We start from the raw sequence: 14,229 nt of genomic DNA on the forward strand, positions 1-14,229 counted from the left end.
GTCATCAGGATTTAATACGCAAAGCTTGTTTCATAGACCTAGAAGTCCACGTTCAGATGATAAATATGAAAAACGAAAGACGCCACAATGCTATCAGTGTGGGTCCTAGCAACATTTAAGGCCCCAATGTCCAAAACCTAAGAATAGGACTGAATCTCCTGCTAATCTTAACAGAATTAGTGCAAAAACAGAGGATAAATTTCTATTACCTTATACTAGCATGGGTTACGTAAATGGTCATAAAATTCCTATATTAAGGGATTCAGGTGCTAGTATTGATATAGTTTGTCGCAAATACATCACGCCGGAAATGCTGACAGGTGAAAATGTGTGGGTGCAACAGCCATTAGACTTGAATCCAACCTGTTTACCATTGGGCTAGATCGAACTAAATTGCGATCTTGGGCGAGTAATAACTAAGGCTGCCATTATTAGAAATGAACTCGACAAAGGGAGGTATTTATTAGGCAATCGAACTTTTGCACTGTTGAATAAACAAAGAAAGGAACCTGATAGTCATCCTTATCAGGTTAATGCCGTCTCTACTAGATCTCAAAGGAAAAGAAAAATAGCTGAAGAGAAGATCTTGGAACCGATGAAGGAAGAAAATAAAGCATCCAGAGATGTCTTTGAAGAAGTAAAATCACCGGAATTAAACGTGGAAGATGTTCACGAAAAACTGGAAAACGATAAAGAAATTAATATTGGGAATTATTTTGCAATGCAGCGTTATCATCATCTTTCGGCTTTTGATTTAATATCAAAGCCGCTACTAATAGACGAAGAAAACAATTGTCGAAAGCAAATGACAAATGAATATTATCCGAAAGGCACAGATGAACTGAGGAAAGGCTTTGCTGTGAATTATAGCCGAGGAACTGGTCCACCATGGAAAAAATCTAGGCGCCGTCAAGAAAAAAAAGAAGACTAATTTGAACACTGGTCCATTTTCTTCCTATTTAAATGTGTTGTAAAAATATTTGTTTAAAACTTAAAATTTTTGACCTGAAATTTGGAAATTTATGAGAGAAGTTACCTTTTCTCTTTAAGCAAATGAGCAAGCCGAGCTTATTAAACTTTCGAAATTTACAGAACTTTTCCCTTCGGTAAAAGTCTCTCCGTTGGGGGAGAGGTTGTAACAGCTTTAAATAATATTAAAATCTTGTAGTTTAAAATCACCAGGTTAATGCTGTCTCTACTAGAGCTCAAAGGAAAAGAGAAATAGCCGAAGAGAAGCTCTTGGAACCGATGAAGGAAGAAAATAAAGCATCCAGAGATGTTTTTGAAGAAGAAGATAATTTACCGGAACTAAATACGGAAGATGAAGCTCTCATGAAACTGGTAAAAATTGACTCAGAAGAAGTTGCACGACTTCAGCTTACTGATAAGGAACTGTCTAAAATCATCCAAGAAGTTAAAGAAGGTACATGCAAAAATGAAAACTATAGTCTGACAAGAAAAGAGCTTTTAGTTAAAAAAACGACTGATAAAATGGGCTTTGAAAGACAGCTTGTCGTTATACCTGAAAAACTCAAGTTGTCAATTATAAAGATGTGCCACGAAGGAACTTCTGGTCATTTGGGCGTCAAAAAGACCAAAGACAGACTTGCTAGATATTTTTATTGGACGAGGTGTTACAAAGAAACTGAAGATTTTGTAAGAACCTGCGATGCTTGTCAGCGCGCTGGGAAAGGAAATGACAAAAAGAAGGCTCCAATGACATTAGTACCAGTAATTTCCGAAATATTCACTAAAATAAATGTCGATGCCGTTGGTCCGCTACCTATTTCAAAGACTGGGAAAAAATATATTATTACAGCTCTGTGTATGTCGTCCAAATATCCAGATGCTGTTGCGGTGACAGACATTTCTTCGCCATCTGTGATTGATGCTTTCTTACAGATTTTCAGTCGTATGGGTTTCCCAAAAGTGATCCAAACAGATCAGGGGATCTCTTTCGTCAGTGCTTTGACAGAGGAATTTTTGGAGCGTTTCGGCATTAAACATGTAAGAAGCTCTGTGTATCATCCGCAGAGTAATCCCGTTGAGCGATTCCATAGAACGCTAAAAAGGGTGTTAAGAGTCGTATGTATAGGAGCGACTTCGGATTGGGAGAATTATCTACCATCAGTTCTTTTTGCTCTCAGAACAGTCACACACGAAAGCACTGGTTTTACACCAGCAGAATTAGTTCATGGCAAAAACCTACGAACGCCAGTCACTTTACTTTATGAGCAGTGGCTAGAACTGATTGAAGAAAGTAATAATGTTGTCAGCTACGTTTTCGAACTTATTAATCGAATGAAGAAATGCCAAGAACTTGCCGTGGAAAACATGAAAGAAGCTCAACAACGGAGGAAAACACGGTACGATCGAAACGCAGTGAAAAGAGAATTTGCTAGAGGAGATTTAGTTCTTGTTTTATCAACGAATCGTTAAAATAGACTAGAAGTACAGTGGAAAGGACCTGGAAAAATAGAGCAGAAAATTTCAGAAACCAATTATATTGTAAGTTTCGAGGAACAAAATGAGCCAAATCAAGTATATCACATTAACATGCTTAAACCATATTACAAAAGACCAGAAATGATTAATATGATAACTGAAGTGGAAGGAGACTTAGAAATTGACATTCCTCGTTTACCTTCCAATCCAAGTATATTAAATTTTTCGGACATCCTAGAGGAGAATGAACTCGAGAAAAGGTTGAAATCCGAGCAAATAGAAGATTTACGAAAGATTTTATGTAAATATTCTGGTTGTTTTTCAAATAATCCTGGACTAACAAACTTAGTTTGTCACGATATTGAGCTATTAAATAACGAACCAATACAAATAAAGCCATACAGACTGTCACCCCGACAGACTGAAATTCTCAAAAGGGAAATACAGAAAATGCTCGATCTTAAAATTATAGAGCCGGGAGAATCGGACTATACATCTCCCATTATTTTGATAAAATCTTCATCAAAGGATCCTCGGCCTTGTATTGATTATCGTAAACTCAATGCTGTTACTAAAACTGAATACTATCCTTTGCCTAATATTGAAGAACGCATCGAAACTGTAGCAAAAGCAAAATATATTACCCTATTAGATTTATCTAGAGGCTACTGGCAAATTCCGTTAACAGAAAGAGCCCAAAGATATGCAACATTTGTAACTAGTTTTGGAAGTTTCAGGCCTCTACGTTTACCCTTTGGATTAAAAAATGCCCCATATTTTTTTAGCAAATTTATGACTAAAGTCCTGGCTGGATGCGAAGGTTTCGCTGTACCATACCTGGATGACATTGCCATTTACTCAGAAAACTGGGAAGAGCACCTTAAAAACTTAACTTCTGTTCTAGAGAGAATACAGAAAGCAAATTTACGACTAAAACCATCAAAATGTAAATTTGCACAAGATCAAATGAGATACCTAGGCCATGTTGTGGGACAAGGACAACGAACCCCGGATGAAGTAAAGATCCTGGCTGTAAAGGAGTATCCTACACCTAAAACTAAAACAGAAGTACGTGCTTTCTTAGGACTGGTAGGGTATTATCGCCAGTACATACCGAGATTTTCAGAAATTGCTTCACCCCTCACGGACGCTTTGAAAGGGGTAACAAAAAAAGGAAATATACAATGGTCTGAAATATGTGACAAAGCTTTTAAAAATTTAAAAGAGTTGCTATGCAAGAAACCAATTCTGTATGCTCCCGACTTTGATAAAAGGTTTATTATACAAACCGATGCCTCAGACAATGGCATGGGTATACTATGCCAATTAGATGATGAACAACGTGAACATCCTATCTTGTATATAAGCAAAAAATTTACTAAGTTTGAAAAGAATTATTGTACTACTGAAAAGGAGTGCGCTGCTATCATCTACGCTATCAAGAAACTGCATTTTTATCTGGATGGTCAGCAAGAATTCTTGATTCAAACTGATCATAATCCTTTGGTCTGGCTACAATCCAACGCCAAATGTAACTCTAGATTGATGCGCTGGGCACTTTCATTACAACCTTATAATTTTAAGGTCATTCATCGCAAAGGATCTTTGCACAAGAACGTAGATGTTCTGAGTAGAATTAAGTAATGTAATAACTCTTAGTGTATGTAACCACGTTCAGGATTTATTTATTTATTTAATGTATACTCCTCAACTGATGTATTTTAACGTTCTCCATTTTTTTCTTTCTATTTAAATGCAGTGTAAAAATATTTGTTTAAAACTTAAAAATTTTGGCCTGAAGTTTGCAAATTTATCAGAGAAGTTACCTTTTCTCTTTAAGCAAATGAGCAAGCCTAAACTGTCAAATTTTACAGAACTTTTTCCTTAGGAAAAAGTTTCTCCGTTGGGGGAGAGGTTGTAACAGCTTTAAATAGTATTAAAATCTTGTAGTTTAAATAATTTAAATAGATGAACATTAAGGTAATTGTGAATGGCAATATTTGAAACCAGACTCGAGTGCCACGTGCGACTCTCGCACGAAGAATGTAATTTATTTTTAAATGTTAGAATATGTTTTCTCTTCTTGTTTGTATGTCGCCATTTTGAGTGCTAAATAAAGTTTTTTCTGTGTTCCATCATTGGAGTTGCTTCATATCGCCAAAGAAGTATTACAGAGCTTTAATTCTTGAGTAATTTAACATAAATTATGGCTTTTCATGTATATCGTCCAAATTGAAAAAAAACGCTGAACTTTCTCGTCAAGGAAAAGGAATAAAGAAATTTAAAAAAAAAAAAATAGCTAGTTACAGTCGGTCACTAAATTACATTTTTATTTTGAATCTGCAATAATTACCCGTATTTTTTCTTCATTCACTACTTCATTCAGTCGATGCATTAGGTTCCTCCTACTAACACACTTCGCGTTATGGTGTTCTGCTGTTCGTAACTTCTGTAATAGAGCGACGCTGCAGTCCACTATTTTTAAGCTAAGGATGAGCAATTTGGATCATCTCTGTGAGATTAAGTATCTTTGAATTAAATACTCGGTTACGTAACATCATTTTTATTTACCACGCCTACCGCTTAAAACGTTAGAAAGATTAAAGTTTAGAAAAATAAACTGTTGTATAATGTTAATGTAGAAGAAAAATAACATTTAAAAGTTGTTTTTTTTCTATTCAGAAATTAACTAATTTTTGCAAAATCTAAATTTCAATCTTTGTATCTTGAAAAAGGTACTGATAACCAACTCGAGCTGGACTTAGTTTTAATTTCAAACTCCACCCACGAAACATCTTGCGTCGGGGTGTGCGCGAGAATTTTGAGTATTATTTATGCGTACCTCCAGTAGAGCGGTGTCATGGTACACCAGGGTACCTGGGCCGAAGCCCCTACCCCTTGTAGATCATGTTTGAAAGTTTCGAATTATGATAAAAAATAACTTCTTTTGGAGAATTAAGTTTTTTTTAAAATAAAATTTTTCTTTTTTTTTTTTTTTTCTTTTTTTTTTTTTTTCTTTTTTTAATTTTCTTTTGTATTTTTATTGGCTCCTTTGAGAGCTTTTAAGGGATATAGAGATTTTTTATCGCTGTAGAGATTTTTTTATCATCACTACAGCGAATTCTTTGGAATTTCCTTCTCGCAGCATTGCGGTGTTTGAGGAGACTGGCGAGTTCTTTACTTCCTTTAACCTTTCTGGGGGCGATTTTTTGCTTTGCATCCTTGTGAGCAGAGATAATTTTTTCTGTTATCACCTGGAAATAAAGTATCAATTTTATCCTCCGATTATATCGTGGGTAATGTGCAGTGAATTTTGTAGAGAGCTTTGACAAATTTTTGCCAGTCCGTGCGAAAGGCTCTGGTGTCTAATGATGTCAAGAATCATTTTAACCGGATTGTGATCCGAAGAGAGTCCGTCAAGCACGGAAATATCCAGTGGAACACTGGTATTTCCTAGTCAATAATTTTCATAATAAGTCAATAATTCCCGTAGACCCAGAGTTATACTGTGTTGAGTATTTATGCGTCGGGGTGTTTTGTTGAGTATTTTGCCGCCAAGAATTTTGGGTATTATTTATGGAAATTCCACGGTGGTAAAAATATACTATGATTGTGTCTTAATATAATATTGTGTATTACGTTTTGCAAGTCTTGATGTGCAGTTTTCAATATACTCAGTTATATTAATTGTTTTCTATTTTATCAATATGCGTCAAAAATTATAAATATTCATGCATTATGACAGCAAAAAATATGTACTGAAAATAAATAGAGTCTTTGCAACAGAAAATTGAAAACTTAAAATTGATAGTACAAGCATGATTTTGAGCTAATTTCTTTTGTAATGTGTGATAAAAAATAAGAATGTAATGCCCAAAATGACAAACATGAGAATGACAAATTGACAAAAACATGAATGCTATTTCTTCGTTCATTATTTATTTATGTAATCATTGGTTAACCAATGAATAATTTGTTACTAAATGACCTAAATATTTCAGAGACATAAGTCGAATTTATTCATGTTTTTTTTTTACTTTTATTTACCTAATTAAGGATATTTGACTAATTAAGATATTTGACTAATTAAGGATATTTGACTAATTAATTAAGGATATTTGATTAATTAAGGATATTTAACATTTCTTTATTTTGCCGGTAAGAATAAGTTTATTGTGAAGCAACAATAAGTTTGTCAGAAACAATAAATTGCAATTACTTATATTTGAGCATAAATCCAGAATGTTCTATGTAATTGATTTTTTTTAATCATGCTCGAACTTATTAGCCGAAGGGGTGTTAGCCCGGAAGGCCTGTTAGTTTCGAAACGGTATTTGTGTCAAATTAATTAATGAAGAATTTGCATGAATATATGTACGTTTCTCACACTGGGAAAAAAACAACAATACTTACAGACATCAAATTTTCAATAATGCAGTCCTCCACCTGAATATGGGCACCTAGAAGCCCACATGTTGAATTTCAAATTTGTTTTATTATCTCTTTCATAATTTTTAAACTTTAACGAATTTTTTATTAAGAAACTCAACGGCAACGGCAACAATTGCGCGGAATAAAATATTCCTATCTCTAGAGCGCGAGACTGCCTATCACAAACTGTGAAGATATGCTGTTTTCAACTATTCTTTGCTCTAATGCTCCTGAAACGTGTATGCATGTGCAAATGAAAAAACGCTCCTTTGGGAGTAATATAAAATCTAAAAGATTTTAGACGTTTTTCTTCCTTTTTTTTGAAAAGATAAAAGCGAATGGCTTATTAGTGAGCACAACCTCACGAATTTTCTCATCGCGTTTCCCTTTCCGAGTTACGGATCAGTAACTGAGGTTTGTGAATCCGACGTCTTTGCGGCATTACAGAACTTAAAACCAGTCGACCCGAAATACCTTTTGAGAGTTTACTGAAGGGACAGAACGTTTGCAAGACCTTTCAAGTCCATCTCAGTCTCTACTAATTTTTCAGTTTTTTAAAGCTTAAGCTTCCATCTTACGTTTTAAGCAATCATTTATCAGGTAACATAAAAATAATGAATCCAAAAGTAAAAATATCTCTCTTTTCTTCTTGCATTCCCAAAATCATTATTCGAATATGCATTTATTAGTCTTAAAATCTGTAAAACACATGTCTGCGATGATTTTAGAGGCTTTATATTTTACCACGATATTTTGGACGCCAATGTTTCTAAACTGCGAAATTTTTGAACCGCTCTGTTTTCGGCGACAATATATTGTACCACGATGTTTTAGAACTGCAATGTTTTTTCTTTGCATTCTTTTCTCCCACAATGTTTTATAGCGCGTCGTTTTCGCCCTTGCGTTGTTTTCTTCACGACATTTTCGTCTGCGATGCTTTTGGCGGACACCGTAAAAGAAATAGGCGAACTGCCTTGTTTCCATGAAATGAGCATTTGCCACGTCGTAATTTATTTGCTGAAAAATAAATATGATTTATATTTTCCCTTAATTTGGAATTAATTTAAAATCAAAATTGAATTTTTTTAAAATAAATATATATGAAATCGCCTTTTAACAGTTCTCCCCCTTTTTTTTTCATTTTGTTGAAGAATTTTAAACAACAATGACTTGTGAGGATTTACTTTTAATTATGAATAGACCTGCTAGAAACATAACAATAATAGGAGGACTTTACCAGTTTTCTAAATGTTCATTTTCTTTTAAATATACCTGTGTAATATCGAAATCGATATCTAGGCATAAATCTATCCCCAAACTGAAAATTGTTGTGTTACTATATGTTTGTGTCCTGCAGCAAAATAATTTCGTTAAGACTGGTTTTCTCTTTATATGTCTGACCTGTCTAAAATTCTTTATTACAACGGCAATAAATTGTGATTTGCTATTATAAATGTTTACAAGTTTATAATAATGTTTGCGTAAGAAATTCAGAGGCTATGGTTTCTTTAAAATTATATTTTTTATAGAAGCCATAGCTTAGTTGTAAATTGTGATTTCCTATTATAAATGTTTACAAGTTTATAATAATGTTTGCGTAAGAAATTCAGAGGCTATGGTTTCTTTAAAATTATATTTTTTATAGAAGCCATAGCTTAGTTATAAATTGTGATTTCCTATTATAAATGTTTACAAGTTTATAATAATGTTTGCGTAAGAAATTCAGAGGCTATGGTTTCTTTAAAATTATATTTTTTATAGAAGCCATAGCTTAGTTGAACGGAGAGAAATATAAATAAAACTAAATTGTTTAAAATTTCTTTTAAAAGTGAGTGTTTAATTATTCAAAGATTTCTTTATCATTCTGTCTGACTAATTAGAGCAATAGAAAGCATTTGTTCAAGTACAAATTTTCACAAGCCAGGGACAAAAATTCAAAACACAATTCCAATGAAGAGCTGCCCCCCGTATCAGAAATACATATACGTTTTAGACTAACTGAACTGACGTTTTTCACATTTAAAATGATTAAAATATACAGCTAGACATGATAAAAGTGTGTATGTGTATTTTAATTATGGCAAAGCACACTAGGGCTATCTGCCTAAGGGATGGGATGCCTTCGTGGAGGACTTTCTAAGGGAAACTGGCTCGTATACACGTTACACATGGGGAAAACCACGAAAACACCCATGCAGCCAGCCCGTTCGCGGGATTCGAACATCGGACCGAACTACCAGTGTTCAGCGACTTTACCGCTCGGCCGCTGGTGGGCCATGATAAAAGACTAGACAGCAAATGCGCAGCTGCGACCGAATGAAAAAATCGGTAAACGCTGGTAGTTTCGACCTGGGTTCATTGCAGGCCAACAGGCTGGCAGCGTGGGCATTCTCGTGATTTACCCTGTGCAACGTGTGTACTAGCTAGATTTCCTTACAATGAACTCCACGAAGGACTCTTTCTCCATAGCCAGACAGCACACGTGTGCTTTGCATTAATACAAAAATCAAGACAGCAAATATTTAAAGCGATGGGATTTATTCGATAAATAGCCTCGCATGGCCTTCTTGAATGCTGTACAACTGAAGAACCAAACACGGTTCTCGTCTCTTTTCCCTTTTCGCCATTCTCGGCAGAACAGTTCAGGCAATAAAAATTAATACTAAAATTAAACCAACAACAAAACTCCAATTTCCGGCAACTGGCTGAGATTAACATGAAAAGTTCTTGCTGCTTTCCGGCTGTCAGAACATTGTGAGCCATAAGAGGGTGCTTCAAGTCCAATGAGCGCTGCATAGTCAGTCTAGAAGCACAGTATACAAAATGAGCAACTAAAGTTCCAAGTACCAATTTATTGTTGCGATTAGCATGCCCTATGCATGCTTTATTCGGGCTTCTTTGTTTATAGTTAGGGTTGCAAGATTTCTGTAATGTTCAACTGGGACACCAGAATGCCCCTAAGCGTTGCGGGTATTCAAGGGTACACAGTCTTGGCATGTTTTTAGAGGGAAGTATATTCTCAATGCTATGAATAAATAGTTACTGATTAGGAACCTGAACCACGGGTAATAATAAATGACACAAGAATATAAATTTAAATCTCTTATATGTTAATATTAAAAAGTTACATAAGTAAGAAGAAAACTTGGAATGAGGAATAAATATTTGAACAATATTTACATGATGATTTAGATTACAAAACCAAATTACATTTTTCTTGAAATATAACTGATTATAAAAATAAGGGTTATTCTAACAAATATTCAGTTAATTTTATTATAGGTTATCCGTCTGTTCTCTGCACTATTAAAGTGCTTTCCGGTTGTATCTGATTTTTAGTTAATGGTAGATGGGTTCTTTGGTTAATCAGCAATCTATTCTATATGAAGTTTTGGAATTTTAGATATTCTACGGAGTATTAAAACAGTAATATTGGATATAATCATATACACTTAAACAGCATTCGTCCACGATGTATAGAGTAGGAGGTAAATTTACAGGAGCATTTCCATCCCTTAGGAATTTAAGAATTTCAAAGGTTTACAACGGGCATTTTATTAAACGGTGTTGCTTTGGTCCATGAGATACCTAACATACAATATCACGGGCCAATAATCTGAATGAATGCAATGTCATTTACCATATAAAATAGCCTCTTTTCTACACCGAGGTGTTAAGAGGAGGTTGTGTTGCCTCGATCGTTAAATATCGATATAACAAATTATATATTCGCCTGAACAATGTAATTCATGCAAATAAAAGATGTTCCCAAACTCCGTGGGGTTAATTTACATTTTAGAAAATGTATTACAAAATAATATCTTTCGAAATATTAACGTGATCCACTGAAAGAGCTCCGGGGGATTTTTATAATATTCTTCAAGCGTCACGTGGTAGAATTCTTACCGCTGAGAACAACGCAGAACGGTCGCTAGTGGATATACACAGCGATCGCAACATTGATGGGTGAGCCGTCGCGGAAAGTTAAATAGTGGAAACTTTTCACGCATAGTACATCAAAATTACGACTGCATTGCGGAAACATTTTGCGGCGAATGTCATATTGAAAAGAACAGCTATGACAATAAAAAACTAAAACATTCAACAAGTTATGCACTCACCGCTCTACCAGAAATTGGTAAAGCAGTATTTAAAAAAAAAAGAAATTAAAACATATATATGTATTTAAAACTTTTATAACACATTTCTGTAAGAACAAACTGGTGAACAAAAATCGATAGTAATATTTTCATAGTAAATTTAATACTGTATCAGATAATTTTAAGATGCAATCTTCCTCAAACCGATCTCTGTTATCAAAACTGCTAAGTGTAAATAGTCAACGCAACCGAAAGTACACATTTGCCAGTTCGTGTTCAGAGCAACATCTGTAAGCTCTCTTCACATTCCTTACTCCAAGTTCCTCTCTAAGCCGCGATTAGCACGCAGTAATAAGGCGCTGTCTTGATTTAGATGCTACTAAGATCGCGGAAGTTAGAGAAATGCTTGAGCTGGGCTTAAATGCGAATTGCTTATGCTTATGTAGCCTTGTGGCTTTTATAAGCTCTGTTCTTTTAATCCCTAAACTATCAACTAAATCCCAGCCGGAAAACGGATCAAGGTAGGAAAGAGGGCCCGTTGGCTCCGAAGCGTAGAGTCAAGCTAAGATAATCGTTACAAAACTACCACTTTTCAAAGAGGTGATGAGAAATATTCGTAACCAAAACATACTTGTGCAAATGTAGCGATATCAAGTTGTAGAAAAATGATCAAATAAAGTAATAAAGCGTAAATTTAAAATATTTACAATGAGAAATGCAGCAAAGGGTGTGCTTAAGTGAGGAAATTATGGTCCTGCATTCTGTGAGCAGCAAATGGTCTTAGTGTGACATCTTATGGGACGCATATGTAGTTTAAATAGGCACTAAAATTGTCCGCCGTGCATTTTAAACCCTTATCATAAAATTTGCTGTTTAATTTATGGAGATAGGACCCACCAGCTGCCGAGCGTTAAAAGCCGCTGAAGACTGGTAGTTCTGTCCGGGTTTCGAGTCCCGGCGAATGGGCTGGCAGCATGGGCGTTTTCGTGGTTTTCCCCATGTGTAACGTGGATACGAACCAGTTTCCCTTAAACAGACCTCAGCGGGGCATCCCTACCTTTCCGTGTAGTGCCTAAGGGCGGAGCACGTAATAAGCAAAAAAATCTATGGAGATGCTTATCAATGTATTTTACCTTCAAATCATCGTACAGTATTTTGTTTCGAACGAAATGCAGAATCCCAAATTTTCATCCGAAATTTGCTACCTATATAGAACTTTGTGCTTTAGTAGAGATAAAAATGGATACACAAAATTAAGTTAAAAATTCAAACAGAGACAAAAAAATAACTATGTTCGATATACACGAATACAGGAGCTCATATCTAAACTTTGCGTTAGAAAATTTAAATCTGTTAGGAGATGTGCAGCATAAGGACATAATTCTTTCTCCTCTTGTTGAATTTCTTATTGAAACAAGTTAAAATTCTTGAGATGCTTACATGTATTAGCTTTTTTTCAAAAATTTGTATTTTGTAGAAATTGCAATCTTTCAGCGCGCACGTAGGAATGCAAGAAATCGCAAAGTTTCTAATTCAGCGACCTCGAGCTATCGGGTACGTGAGCTTATAGTTCAACGTAATGAAGTCATTCAGCGGGCGTCTTTATTCTAAACACCTTCCTAGTGACAAATTTTTGCTGACTTACTATTTTTAGAAATGAACCAAAATAAACATAATTATAAAACTGTAGAGCCAACAAAAAGAAAACTTCTCTATTTTCAAGATCCAAATTCTAACTAAAAATTGTCCGAAGTACTTAAATGCTAATTTAACTTCTTTGATCTCTAATGCTATAATATGTACAATCATTTTCCTGAATTTTGGGACGGTTTAAATATTTTGATCTACAACTTATTATAAACAGTAATACATTAAGAAGTTTCTTAGAATACTTAAGTTAGTTATTGCGAATTAAAATCTACTTGAAAGACATAAGATTTATTTATTTAAAGACACATGATATGGGCATTACATGATTAAAATGATCTCTTATTTGGAGCATTCAACAAGGTTCAATATTTGATTCGAACCTTAATCACTTGTTCACTCTGAAGAAATAATAGTTTCTTCTCCTGGTGCCAAACATTTTCTAGCTGCTCGACATCATATTATCAAAACAGATATATGGATTTTAGCTTCGTAATACTGCATGTTAGACAGATCATGGACCAAAACGCCACCGTTCCCCTTGGAATGGTATGGATAAAAAGCGTATTATTACTTCTAATAAGATTAAATATTACTGATAAGGGACTCTTCTAAGTCTTGTTACTAATAAGTCTTACTTTTGTTTCCTTCTAAGAGTCTTATTTCTAATAAGACTCTTGTATTATGACTGGTACAAGAAGTTTACCTCTGTATTACTGGCTATCGCAGTGCTGTCCACCGAGACTACAGGCTATTCCCCATTCCAGATGACCGTGGCTTTTGGTTGACTTGTGAACTGGTATTTGGTCTCCGTCCATATGTGCCTTCCATCTGAGGACTACATTCAAGGTATCCGTGCACGGTTTGAAGTGATGCACAATTTTGCACGACAGCGCGTAAACCAAGCTAAGAAGATGAAAACCCGATACGAACAGAAAGCTACAGGACATCGATTCAACCATGGTGATAAGGTGTAGTCATAGAATCCGATTCGACCCAAAGGGCTTTCTAATAAAATAGAGTCACCTTGGGAACGGTCATTAAACAGACCTAAACAGGCTGAACGACGATGTAGTTATGATCCGTAAGCCATCATATTCTAAGCTTTAAGTCTTTCATTACGACAGGCTAGATCCTGACCAGCCATACCATATATTCTCCGTGGCGTATATAATGCACATAGAAACATAAGTCTATGGTCCTGTTTGTATATCAGTTTCTAAATTTATGCTTTTATGTATTGGTTTAGTATTTGATTGGTTTTGCGTTTATTGCTGAAATTATTGCTTTAGTACTGCACTGATATTTCCTTAGTAATAAGAATATCTACCACTCCAGGTTTGGACTGCCCGGGACATTCAGTTTTCGCGAAGGGTGCAGCGTTACGAATTTCGCACTTATATGAATAATTTTAATGAAATTATAAGTGAAATGGTTGTATTTTTTCTGTATTTTTGTTGCCAAATTTGAAGAGAAGTCGCCGAAAGTCGCAAAACTTGGAAACCATTTGGCAACATTTTGGTCGGGTCCCTGTATAACTGTAATGGGTATTGTAATTAAAAATTAGTCATTTGTATATATAAAGAAAAATGTCTGTCTGTGTGTT

This window comes from Stegodyphus dumicola, chromosome 9 (assembly GCF_044657685.1).
Source record: "Stegodyphus dumicola isolate Sdum_Otavi_A_Nest chromosome 9, ASM4465768v1".
In the NCBI taxonomy this organism is placed as follows: Eukaryota; Metazoa; Arthropoda; class Arachnida; order Araneae; family Eresidae; genus Stegodyphus; species Stegodyphus dumicola.